The following is a 12,579-nucleotide window of genomic DNA, read 5'->3' as shown; positions in this document are numbered from 1 at the left end:
AATGTCTCTCTGCCTTTTTCCAAGAGAACCTGTGTGGGTCTTTATCTTCTCTCCTTTCCCATGCCTATATCCTTCTTTTTCTCAATCTTCTTCCTGCACACTTGCATGGTAGCAGTCAGCACATGCAAAGAAATTACTCTTTTTCATACTTTCCACTTTCACTAGACTATTTATTTGCTCCTTGAGGCCAGGGATTCTGTATTAGTCATCGATTTCTTTTAAGCTATTTAGTTAACCATAATTTATATATATCAAAATGTAAGCATCTGAAGTATACAATGTATACATACAGTGTACCCCCAGCCAGAACCCACTGTACACATATCTAATGCCCCAGATGCCTACCCTGTGGCCTTTCCCAGTCAATAACCCCAAATTAAGCACTGTTCTGACCTGTGCACCATAGATTAGTTTTGCCTATTTTAAACTTAATATGAATGGAATTACAGAGTATGTGGCCTTGTGAAATGTTTACTTTTGCTTAGCACGTTTGCTCACCCAGCTTGCTACATGCAGCTGTAATCTGACCCTTTACAGTGCTGTATATTGAATGGATTATGCCACAATGTATGTATTTACTCTTCTGTTATGGGACATTCAAATCATTTCCAAGAAAGCAAGCAAGAAAGCAAGCAAGCAAGCTGCTATGGACTTTCTGGCCCATGTCTTTGTGGACATAGTACTCATTTTTTGAGATATTTGCCCAGAAGGAGAAATCCTGGGTCTGTTTTGATCTATTTTTCTCAGCATCTATCACTTTGTCCCATGTAACAGGCCAATAGAGTAGATACCAAATAAGTACCAAATACTCTTGAAATCATAATCAATTTTACAACAGATTCTTGTAAGAAGTTAAATTTAATGCCATCTATTGTTATCTTTGTGGTATATCACCAAATATTCTTAGATTAATTTCCAAAGAAGTATATCAAAATTTAAAGAACTGGCCAAAAGTTCAATTAACAAAAGACATAAGCCCCTCTCCTTAAATAACTCCTAACATAAGCTCAATTAAAAAAAAAAAACTATATAATTTCAATAAATAAATAAATAGCCTTTGAAATAAATAAAACATGATATAAAAAATGGTTTTAGGAGGATTCAGGAATATCTGCTGTTTTGCCAAGGGAAAGAATGAGACACAAACTCTACTGTAGGTTGGAAGGAGCTCTGGGTCAATGCAACTATTTTTGCACAAGAAATATGTTCAGGCAGGAAGAGGGCCTCAGCAGGTGCCCCAACAAACGCCACAGGAATAATACAAGAAAAGAACCTCACCAATCAAGGAACCAAATTTGTGGAGTTTTTTGCAAGCACCCACTTCAATTTTTACTGGTTAGAAGTAAATACCATGGGAAAGCTGGCGAGGCATGAGAAAGGGACTTTTATCACATGAGAACCATGCCCAGACAATGCCAGGAGACTGCCTGCCACCTCTTTCTCTTCCTACTTTCTTTGATGGGCAGAATCTGACCACAAGCTTGGCCTGAGTTTGCATGAAAAGAAGTGAAGTCTTACCTTAAAGAAAAGATAAAAGGAACTGCAAGATAATGTGACTCCTGGTTTGGACTCAAGCCTTTGTCTTCAGTGCATCTCACTCCCTCCTCCCAGCCCCCCTGCCCAACCCTCTGCCCTAAGACAGGACTCAAGTGCAAACATGAAGTCAATAGAATTTATTGGTGTTTTTCTAGGTCTCCTTCCATCCTTTTGGAAATCTTTCCAAGAGGGGGAAAAATGACCTCCTGCCTATGCAGCTTAAACTATCAATACAATATGATTAAATAAATAATGGAGGCAGAGGGTGATGATGAGGGTGAATTCAAGGTCATTAATCCTCTGTGGCTAGAAGGCACTGATAAGAAATACAGGGAAAAGAAAAAGAAAAAGAAATACAGGAAAAGTTGAAAAAGCAATGAACACAAAGAGAGGATAGGCCTTTTCTGGCTGAGTCTGCGCCAGAGGGAGCAAATGAGAGTCTCCTCTCAACACCCAACTCCATTCATTCAGCTGTCAGATTAAACACAATGATGTATTCATTTGCTCTGTGGTCTCACACATATAATAAAGGAGGGCCTGAGTAGAAACCAGCCTGAAAATAAACACTTTATGGGAAACAATGTTGTTGTTTTCACCTATGGCAGAAAGCTATGCGGAACTGGTGATATTGGGACGGAAAAGGGGAGTAAGCTGTCTGCTCACCTGTGTTGGGGATGCAAGCTTCCTGTGACACCTGCCCCTGGACAGTTCAGAAATGCTGGTCAGTACTTCTGAGGAGGCACAGGGCCACTGAGTTTACAACTCTGGGACATCACTTATACTGGATGTCACTAGGGAACAGAATAGGAATGAATGTTGCCACAGGGATTGTATTTTTTTTTTACTGGCCATGTATCATGCAATAGTCAGGACACTGCTGAATTTTAAATTTAGATATTTTGTTGTCTTGGCAAATTTACTCAAAAATGTCAGGATCACAAGTCCTATGTTTTGCAGTTTGAATATAGAATTGATCCTTAAACAACACAGGTTTGAACTGCTTGGGACCTCTTACACATGATTTTTTTTTTTCAACAAATACACATACAGTTTTATAAATGTATTTTCCTTATAATTTTCTTTTCTCTAGCTTACTTTATTGTAGGAGTCCGGAATATAATATAGATAACAATAGCTATTAGTAGTTAAGTTTTGGGGAAGTCAAAAGTCATACACAGATTTTCAACTGTGAGGGGGATCAGCACCTCAAAACCCCCTGTTGTTCAAGAGTCACACACACACAAAATATGAACATATCTGATGGAGGGAAGGGGAAGGAGGTAACCACAAAATCCATGAGAACTAAACCCAAAGAAACATAAGTCATAGAAGAATCACCACTAATGCAGCCCTTTTGCCAATGCCATCTTCCCTTCTCTGTACACTGGAAATTCTAATGGTCAATAGACTATGGTTTAGTTCTTAGCTAGAAATTCTTAGAAAATGTATATTTATCTAAATTAGAAGTTTCCCAAAGGTGAACACACAACAGTATATGAAGTAGACAATCAATACATAATTTCATGTTTGACTTGACAGTATCCCTCTTTCTTTTTTTATTATATACAGTTAGATATGCCAAATGTCTGTTTTCCTGAAGAATTTGCCTGTTCTTAAAGAAAATGACAGTACAGACAAAAGGTTGATATCCAGAATCTATAATGAACTCCTCAAACTCAACACACACAAAACAGACAATCATATCAAAAAGTGGGCAGAAGGGGGCACTGGGTGGCTCAGTTGATTGAGCGACTGCCTTGGGCTCAGGTTATGATCCCGGACTTCCAGGATCGAGTCCCGCATCAGGCTCCCAGCTCCTTGGGGAGTCTGCTTCTCCCTCTGACCTTCTCCTCTCTCATGCTCTCTCTCAAATAAATAAAAAAAAATCTTAAAAAATATGGGCAGAAGATATGAACAGACACTTCTCCAATGAAGACATACAAATGGCTATTAGACACATGAAAAAATGTTCATCATCACTAGCCATCAGGGAGATTCAAATTAAAACCACATTGAGATATCACCTTACACCAGTTAGAATGGCCAAAATTAGCAAGACAGGAAACAACATGTGTTGGAGGGGATGTGGAGAAAAGGGAACCCTCTTACATGGTTGGTGGGAATGCAAGTTGGTGCAGCCTCTTTGGAGAACAGTGTGGAGATTCCTCAAGAAATTAAAAATAGAACTTCCCTATGACCCTGCCATTGCACTACTAGGTATTTACCCCAAAAGATACAGATGTCGTGAAAAGAAGGGTCATCTGTACCCCAATGTTTATAGCAGCAATGGCCACGGTCACCAAACTGTGGAAAGAACCAAGATGCCCTTCAACGGATGAATGGATAAGGAAGATGTGGTCCATATACACTATGGAGTATTATGCCCCCATCAGAAAGGACGAATACCCAACTTTTGTAGCAACATGGACAGGACTGGAAGAGATTATGCTGAGTGAAATAAGCCAAGCAGAGAGAGTCAATTATCATATGGTTTCACTTGTTTGTGGAGCATAACAAAAAGCATGGAGGACATGGGGAGATAAAGAGGAGAAGGGAGTTGGGGTAAATTGGAAGGGGAGGTGAACCATGAGAGACTATGGACTCTGAAAAACAATCTGAGGGTTTTGAAAGGGCGGGGGGTGGGAGGTCGGGGTACCAGATGGTGGGTATTATAGAGGGCACGGATTGCATGGAGCACTGGGTGTGGTGCAAAAATAATGAATACTATTATGCTGAAAATAAATAAAAAATAAATTTAAAAAAAACATAATCTTAATTACATCAAACTCTCAAAAATCTTAATTCTACTTCACTTACTTCATACTCTATGACATCCAGCAATCATGCTTCTTGGTATTTACCCAAAGGAGATGAAAACTTAAAGCCACACAAATACCAGCACATGGACATTTATAGCAGCTTTGTCCATAAGTGACAAAACTTGGAAGTGACCAAGATGTAGGTGAATGGATAAATAAGCTGTAGTCAATTCAGACAATGGAAAATTTTCAGGGCTAAAATCAAATGAGGTATCAAGTCACAAAAAGACATGGGAGAACTAAAGTGCATATTATTAAGTGAAAGAAGCCACTTTGAAAAAGCCACATACTATATTTTCCATCTATAGGACTTTCTGGCAAAAGTAAAATTGAAGAGATTGTAAAAAGATCAGTGGTTGCCAGGGGTTGGTCAGGGGAGGGATGAAAAAGTGGAACAGAGAGAATTTTTAAAGCAACGAAACTACTCTGTATGATACAATAATGTTGGATACATGCCATTATACATTTTTCCAAATCTATAGAATGTACAGCACCAAGAATGAACCATAATGTAAACTGTATACTCTGAGCAATTGTGATGTGACAATGTAGGGTCATCAGTGGTAACCAAATGTACTGCTGTGGTGATGGATATTGGTAATGCAGTATCTTGACATGTGTGGGAACAGGGGCATAGGGGAGATCTCTGTAGCTTCCTCTCAGTTTTTCTATGGACTTAAAGTGCTCTAAAAAAAAAAATGTAAAGTCTTTAAATATATGTATGTATATGCATGTGTATACAGGTTTCTGAGTCTCACCAGAACCAGGAAATAAGAAACTCCAGCAGTGAGGATGGCAAATCTGCACTTTTAAGCAACTCTCCAGGTAATTTATATACATGCACATATTGACACCACGCTCTAAACCTTTGAACGGTTTTCAAATGTTTCAGCTTTTGAACATTTTCTTCAATTATCAGCCTACAATTTCCTAAAAAGTGAAACAGATAAACCCAAAGAAACTCATATTTAACCAGACAGAAATGAGTCCTTGGAAATGCTGTCTCCTTGCAGTGGCCTCTGACAGGACCCGGCAAGACTCCCCAGTGATTCATAAAGGATGGAAAGGTCTCTGGTGAAAAAGCATAGCTCAAGACCTATTTCTCTTAGGAAATTGTTATTAATGTTAATCTTTTACTAACTCAACCACTTTTCCTCATTAAACTAGACTCCACTAACATTCAAAATGACTCTACCTTGAAGACGCTAAAGTGTAGAATTTTCTCCTCTGTGAACACAACCTACCTTTACCTGAGCAGGACTTCAGTCCCTCCTTCCCTCTCCCCTGAAGCCAACCTGTCACCACACTGACCTTCTGCTTTCCCAGCCTGTGCTAATTCTGCCCTGGATTATCCTGATGATCTCTTTTCTCCATTCCTCTTCCTCAATTTCCTCAAAAATTTCCTCCAAATACTGCTAAAGAAGTATTTGATTGGTTCCATAGCAAGTTCACGGTTTTCAATCTCACCTGGAACCACAGTCTTACCCAAAAATGTTCTCACTCATCTCGGGTAAGTCCCCCTTCCCTTTCCTTCTCCCATAAAGATTATACCCAGCTCTGCCTACAGTCTTCAGAATGATAACTCCTTTCTTTGTACTTTTTAGTAGATAATATTCCAATCTGGGTTGACAGAAAAAAAGAGATGCCCTCTCACAAATTCCCTCCACTCTTTTACTAACATTATTAATATCTTTACAGTCAATGTTTCAGAAGAGATATTTTCATTTTCTTTAAAAAAAATTTTTTTTAATTAACATATATTATTTGCCCCAGGGGTACAGGTCTGTGAATCGCCAGGTTTACACACTTCACAGCACTCACCATAGCACATACCTCCCCAATGTCCAAAGCCCAACCACCCTCTCCCTACACTCCCCCCTGCAATCCTCAGTTTGTTTTGTGAGATTAGAGTCTCTTATCGTTTGACTCCCTCCTGATCCCATCTTGTTCCATTTTTTCCTCCCCTACTCCCCAACCCTCTACTGTGCCTCTCAAATTCCTCATATCAGGGAGATCATATGATCTTTCTCTGATTGACCTATTTCTCTCAGCATAATACCCTCTAGTTCCATCCACATCATTGCAAGTGGCAAGATTTCATTTCTTTTGATGGCTGCATAGTATTCCATTGTGTGTATGTATACCAGATCTTCTTTATCCATTCATCTGTTGATGGACTTCACTTCCTTTTAAGATAATTCCCTCCCATGCCCCCTGGTCTATCTCCAGTCTTATCTTCTGGAATGCCTGTCTATTGTACCTTCTCTTTCTTCTGTTTCTCTTCTTTAGCCTGAAAGAAGAAAATACATGCAAAACAAACAAACAAACAAAAAACAAAACACCCTGTTGGGGTGCCTGGCTGGCCCAGTCACTGGAATGTGTGACTCTTGATCTTGGGGCTATGAGTTTGGCAACCATGATGGGTGTAGAAATTACTTAAAAATGAAATCTTAAAAAAATACCTTCTTGATTCTGTGCTCTGCTAAGCTACTTACTGTCTCATCTCTCCTTCCAGACACTTCCAAACTTCATGAAAATACTCTAAATGGCTATCAATACATATTCATCTCCTGTTTACTCCTCATCCAGTGTAAACTTTTGTCCCTTGTTCTTTCTAGAAAATACTTTATCAGAAATGAGAAATCTTTTTACTTCCTCATTTAAAACCCAACCTAGCCCAGTGCCTCTCACATAGTACATTCAATGAATATTTGCTGAAAAGCCACCCCCAGTGATTTCCTAATTTCCAAATAAGACTTTGTTTCGTCACTAGGCCTAGTAGAATATTGAACTATTCTTTTCCTGCCACCGTAGAGTCTATCTATTCTCCACAAATTAGCTTGAAAAGTCTTTTTAAAACTTGTAACAGATGTGGTGAACAGACCTAAAGCAGTTTCAATGACTCCACTTCCCAATACTCATGTTCAGGTCCTGACTGTGGTTAGAATTTGTGACTTGCTTCTAACCAACAGAATATGGGACAGATGATGGAATTCCATGATGTCATATAAGACCCCACCTTGCTAGGAGACTTGCTTTGCAGTTTCACTCTCCTTATTGAGTCTAAAGAAGGAAGTCATCATGAATCCTCTGGACACAAGGAAATGAATACTGCCAAAACACATGAGATATGGGAGCATATTCCTCCTCATCTGAACCTCCAAATACTAATAGCCCAGTTGACATCTTGACTACAGTTACAGGAGATACTGAGCAGAGGAACCAGCTAAGCCATGCCCAGAGTACTGACCCACAGAAACTGTGAGATAATGAGCGTGTATCATTTTCAACTGCTAATTTGGTGGTAATTTGATATGCAGCATAGAAATCCAATATATCAGATCACAGGACTACCATGCTCAAACTCTCAATGATCTCCTACATTAGGAATAAAACCCAAAGTTCTTACTGTGGCCTGTACTGGTCTCATTTGGGGGCAGGAACATTATTGGCCTAATTTAGGATACTACGTGGCACTGAGTAAGTGACCAAGCAATTCTTATTGAATTAATGAATAAATTATTCTACCTGAACTACCTGAAACACTCAACATTATTGATTGCCTCCTTGAAACATTCTCTCTTACTGTTCTCTTGGTTCTTATCCTACTTCTTGGTTGACCACTTCTTCCCCAAATATCCATGGAAGTTCTATGTAACTGCAGCTCTTTGGCCATGGGGAGATTCCTGGCCTTTTGGCTGACCAGGAATTTGAAATACTCTAGTAACAAAAGATGACATTAACTTTGGGCTAGGATGGTGGTGTCATTTAACTGAGATGGAGGAGGAATGGGTTGGGGGAATGAAATCAAGAATTCTGCTGTGGTCACATTTAGTTGTAGACACCTATATGGTTGCCAAGTGGAGCAATCTCCTACAGAGTTGGAGCTTATTGGAATGACAGAAATGATAGGTGGTGGGTAGGTAGGTAGATAAGATAATTGGCCTATGGGTGGCATCTAAAACCACAAAACTGGATGAAATCACCTACATAGAATGTAAATCTAGAGATATGGAGGCCCCAAGATCAAGAACCCAGTATGCTGCATCATTAGAGCACAGAAGAGCAGAAGCAAAGGCTTCAAAAGAGCAATCAGTAAGGGGGAAGGAAAACCAGGGAAGTATGATAAATAAATAGGTAAATAGAAGTCATTTATGGATAAAATATTCATTCAAAAGTATAAATTATACTAGTATATTCTAATGTAATAGGATACCAAATGTTCACTGGTAATAGTTTCAGATTCTACAATACAACTATCTTCTAAAAGTTATCGTTTAATTTTCATGAAGACACAGAAGAATATTTATAACTACCCCAAAGTCTATTAAAACACGTTTCCTTTTGCAACGACATATCTATGTGAGCTGGATTTATCCACACATTTCAAACAAAACAACATATTGCAACACTTTGAAAACATCAAGATAGAAAGGAAAGAGATTTGCAAACACTGAAAACACGTAAAGCACTTAGGATAGTGTCTAGAATGTAGTAAGCACTGCATCATTGTATGACCAGGGTGAACATATAAGGTTCATATAAGATATAAGACACATAAGATATAAGACACATAAAGTTCATATAAGATATAAGACAGATCAGATATAAGGTATGGTTTAGGGATTAGATCACTGGAATTGGGATTGCTCCCATTGATATGATTGATACTGTTGAAGTATCTGTTAGGACACAAACCATTGGGACCTGTGCACTCCTGTGCACTGTACACTTTGCATTTCCATACCACATACCATACGTGATTTTTTCTAAGGTTTTCATGGCCTCTTAGTTGTGCTCTGCCCGCCCTGAGGTCCGCCACCCACCACCAAGGACCTTAACAGTCTCCAAAGTCAGGAGACACTGTGAAGTGGGGTGTGTGTGTGTGTGTGTGTGTGTGTGTGTTTTCCCTTCAGCTTTCGGCATAGCTTCTTTCTGAAAATGAATAGCATATATTTATGGAGGAAAAATGACAGCATTTTTTCTGTGAATAGCTGCATCATTTTTATTCCACTTCCTGTTTCCACCATTTAAAGTATTTATAAAGTTTTCCATTTGATCCTCTTTTGGGACAGACCGCTTGTCTGGAGAGGGAGACATGGAGGGACATACCGAGGAGAGCAGGCACAGGAGCTATAATCAGTGACCATCGCACGGCCTCGGACCCCAAGTACGAGGAGTGAGGTCCCAGGCAGCACTGGGGGAAGGGGGTCAGGCTCAGAAGGGACACCGAGGCCGGCGCGGGCCGCAGAACGGGTACCAGGCCCGTGTGGGGCAGGGCACGGGTGGCTGCTCTGGCTGGAACTCATTTCCAGTCGTTACGTGCGTGTGCGCAGAGCAAAGGCAGTGGCCCAGAAAACAGAGGAAGGAAAATGCGGGCTATCGCAGACTGTATTAAATTGCTTCGTGGTTTCTGTCCCACAGGAATCCGGAAAGGGGAAGCTCTTGAAAAGCTGTCTCCAGAAGGTCTCTAAAGAGAACCTATTAGCAGCAATCAAAGCTTGCATAACCTGAGTAGTGACGGGACACGGGAGAAGGGAAGCCTGGAAAGAAGGGGGCATGGCAGATCTGGGGCGCTGTCTGGGGACTCCGCCGCCGGCCCGCTTCTCAGGGCGCAGTGGCTTGTCTGTGCCTGGAACAAATGATTCAGCGCATTTCCCAGAATGATTTTTCAAGCTGGCTTCTTTGCTGGATCCGGGACCCAACCCGTCTGTTTATAACATGCTAATTTCAGGGCAGAGTGAAAGCCACTGACCCAAAGCTAGCCCAGAACCAAAATAGAATCCACTGCTCCGGGACCTGGCGGAGCTTTCCCCCAGCAAAGCCCCTTCTGGCTCCAAGGCATCCCCGCAGCTTGACTCCTCAAAGGAAAATGCCTGCTTGTGTTGAAGTCCTCGAGTGTGACATCATGGGACCCAGCGTGGTTCCTTTCTTTGTTGCTCACTTGTAATCTGTCTGACCTTTAAGGAGAAAAAAATACCTCTAGACTTGGCTCCCAACCTTGTCACCACAGAAGGACCAGTGTTGGGAACGGCCAAGTTAGGCAACGCCGAGGCACTTGTTCATCGTCCTGTTGTTTCATCTTAAAAAAATACCTTCACGGTGGAGCGTTGCACTGAGGCAGCTGTTGGAGATCTAGCTGATGTGCCCAGCCAGCGGCCGAGGGAGAGTCCGCTGCAGACTCACGGGGGGGGGGGGGGGGGGGGGGGGTGTGTCAGACAGAGTTGGAGCCAGAATCACAACCAGGGGTGGAGGGACCGGGGGAGGGGTGGAGGTGGGGGTGCGAGGCGGTGGGGGAGGGGTATACAGGATCATCATCCTTACAGCTCTCGGAGAAGGCCAGGAAATGTCACAGAGAATTACCACCAGGATGCATAACTAGCCAAGATGGCTTTAGAGAGGCCTTCCAAGGCCGCTAGGAAACAGGCGTTTTGCACATGCTCAGGTATTCAACCAGAAAGTGCGTTAAAAGCACAGCAATGCTCTTCTTTTTAGGATTTTATTCAAATGAGTATTATAAAAGTCATAGCAAAGTATTTAGCCCTATTAAGTAACTAGACCATTTATCATAGTAAAGGAAAGGGAATTGGGGGTTAACGTACTTCTAAGCTTTTCATTCAAGGGAGAAAGATGAGGGAAAACACATAATATATCTTAAAAACAGTAATGTCCTGTTATTGTTAAAAACTGCTGGGACCTCATTAGAGCCTATGAAAACATCATCTGTAAGTACTGAAAGGCAATAAATCTTCAATAGCCAAAAAAGAAAGTGGGTAAATGGAGAGAAAGGCAAGAGGCAAGAGAAAGGGGAAAATAAAACAGAAGAAAATTACCATCTATCTGTTGGTTTTCTCACTACGCCATGAGCCAGCAATTTCCACGTTTGCCTGCCAACTGGCTTCCGAGAATGAGTGTGTGAATTCAGTGACTTGATACAGGTTGATAAGGTAGGAGACTGTATCCCATATTTTTAAATAATAATTGACAATTAATAAAATCTGTTTGAACATAGGATTTTTTTTTCCGTTTCAGTTTTTATACTGTGAGCCTTTTAGTGTTCATAGTTCCTTTCCTGGATGTGGAAATTCCTTTTCATAAACTTCATCCTGTGACTAAAGTTGAGCCAATTTTGAATAGTTGAGCAGAAATTAAAGAGTAAAGGTTTGAGTTGCTCATTTTGTACTAACTAAAAGTTGTCCCTATATCCCATTGTCTTTGGCACACAGCCAAGGAGAATCTTCCAGGCCAAATGCCTTTACAAGATTCCAGGGACCATACAGCTCATTTATTCTCTTATGGAATTGAAAAATGCTCACAGGTAATAAGTAATAATGTTCTTTTTGCAAAAAGAAAAGAATTACAAATTCAGCGGTGAACTTTGGTTAAAAATATAGACAAGGCAGAATCTGCAGAGTAATCACAGCAACAAAAATTTTTCAAGAGAGAGAAATCTCTTGATAAATAGAAAGCATACTCTATTCTGTATTCAAAAAATAACACCCTTTTTTCTATAGAAGAAATTAGTTGGATCCTTGACTGGCCAGTCTTTCAATGCTGAAAATTCTCCTATATCTTAGTGGCTTTTACATGTGGAAAGGAAAATATTGTTATCACTGCATGTACTTTTTTATTATCTATCGATTATTTTTTTAAACAACACTGATCTAAATATTTTGTGTGCTATGTCCATAAACTTAACTACTAAATAAAAAGCTGAATTATTAAATATTAAATATAGAGTTATACAGTTAACAAATTAGACTCCTCTGAACTTGAGTAGTTAAACAAAGGATTGATATCAAAAATTAATCAGACTCTTCCAAAGATTTCAAGGGTATAAATCTTTTCAATCCTTTAGACACATAAAAAGGGACACATTACAATGAATATAAAACAGATCAATGCATTTACACTCAAAATAGTTTATCAAATAATCCCATGCAGTTATTTGCCTCTTTATTTTTATTCTTATTTGTATTCTAATTTCTTTCTAGAGTACATATTTCACTCATTTATCAAAAAGAGCTAGGGTCATCTTCTTAGAATACCTGTGATTACAAACGTGAGTTTTGAGACTAAACACAAAATGTGGGCAGTTCCAAGGAACTTGTAGCCAGATTGCCTGCCCAGGTACCTTGTTACAGTTGTGTTTGGTCCATTACTTCAAAAATTCTCTGGATCATTGGCTTTGGAAATTTTTATGTGTTTTGATTTTGTGTGTGTG

General features: G+C 40.0%; 1 long non-coding RNA gene across 2 annotated transcripts in view; it reads right to left on the bottom strand.

Moving 5' to 3' along the window:
* The window catches only part of LOC131834447 (uncharacterized), a 58,986-nt gene extending 51,680 nt beyond the window's left edge, over window positions 1–7,306 (bottom strand). For both annotated transcript variants that reach the window (XR_009354878.1, XR_009354877.1), the window contains exon 1: window positions 7,240–7,306. This is a non-coding gene — a long non-coding RNA (uncharacterized LOC131834447). The remainder of the gene's footprint in view (window positions 1–7,239) is intronic.
* Window positions 7,307–12,579: the final 5,273 nt, after the last annotated feature.

The sequence above is a fragment of the Mustela lutreola genome, chromosome 6, assembly GCF_030435805.1.
Source record: "Mustela lutreola isolate mMusLut2 chromosome 6, mMusLut2.pri, whole genome shotgun sequence".
Lineage (NCBI taxonomy): Eukaryota > Metazoa > Chordata > Mammalia > Carnivora > Mustelidae > Mustela > Mustela lutreola.
Note: the sequence above shows the minus strand (reverse complement) of the source record. Positions and strands in the feature narration are given on the sequence as shown.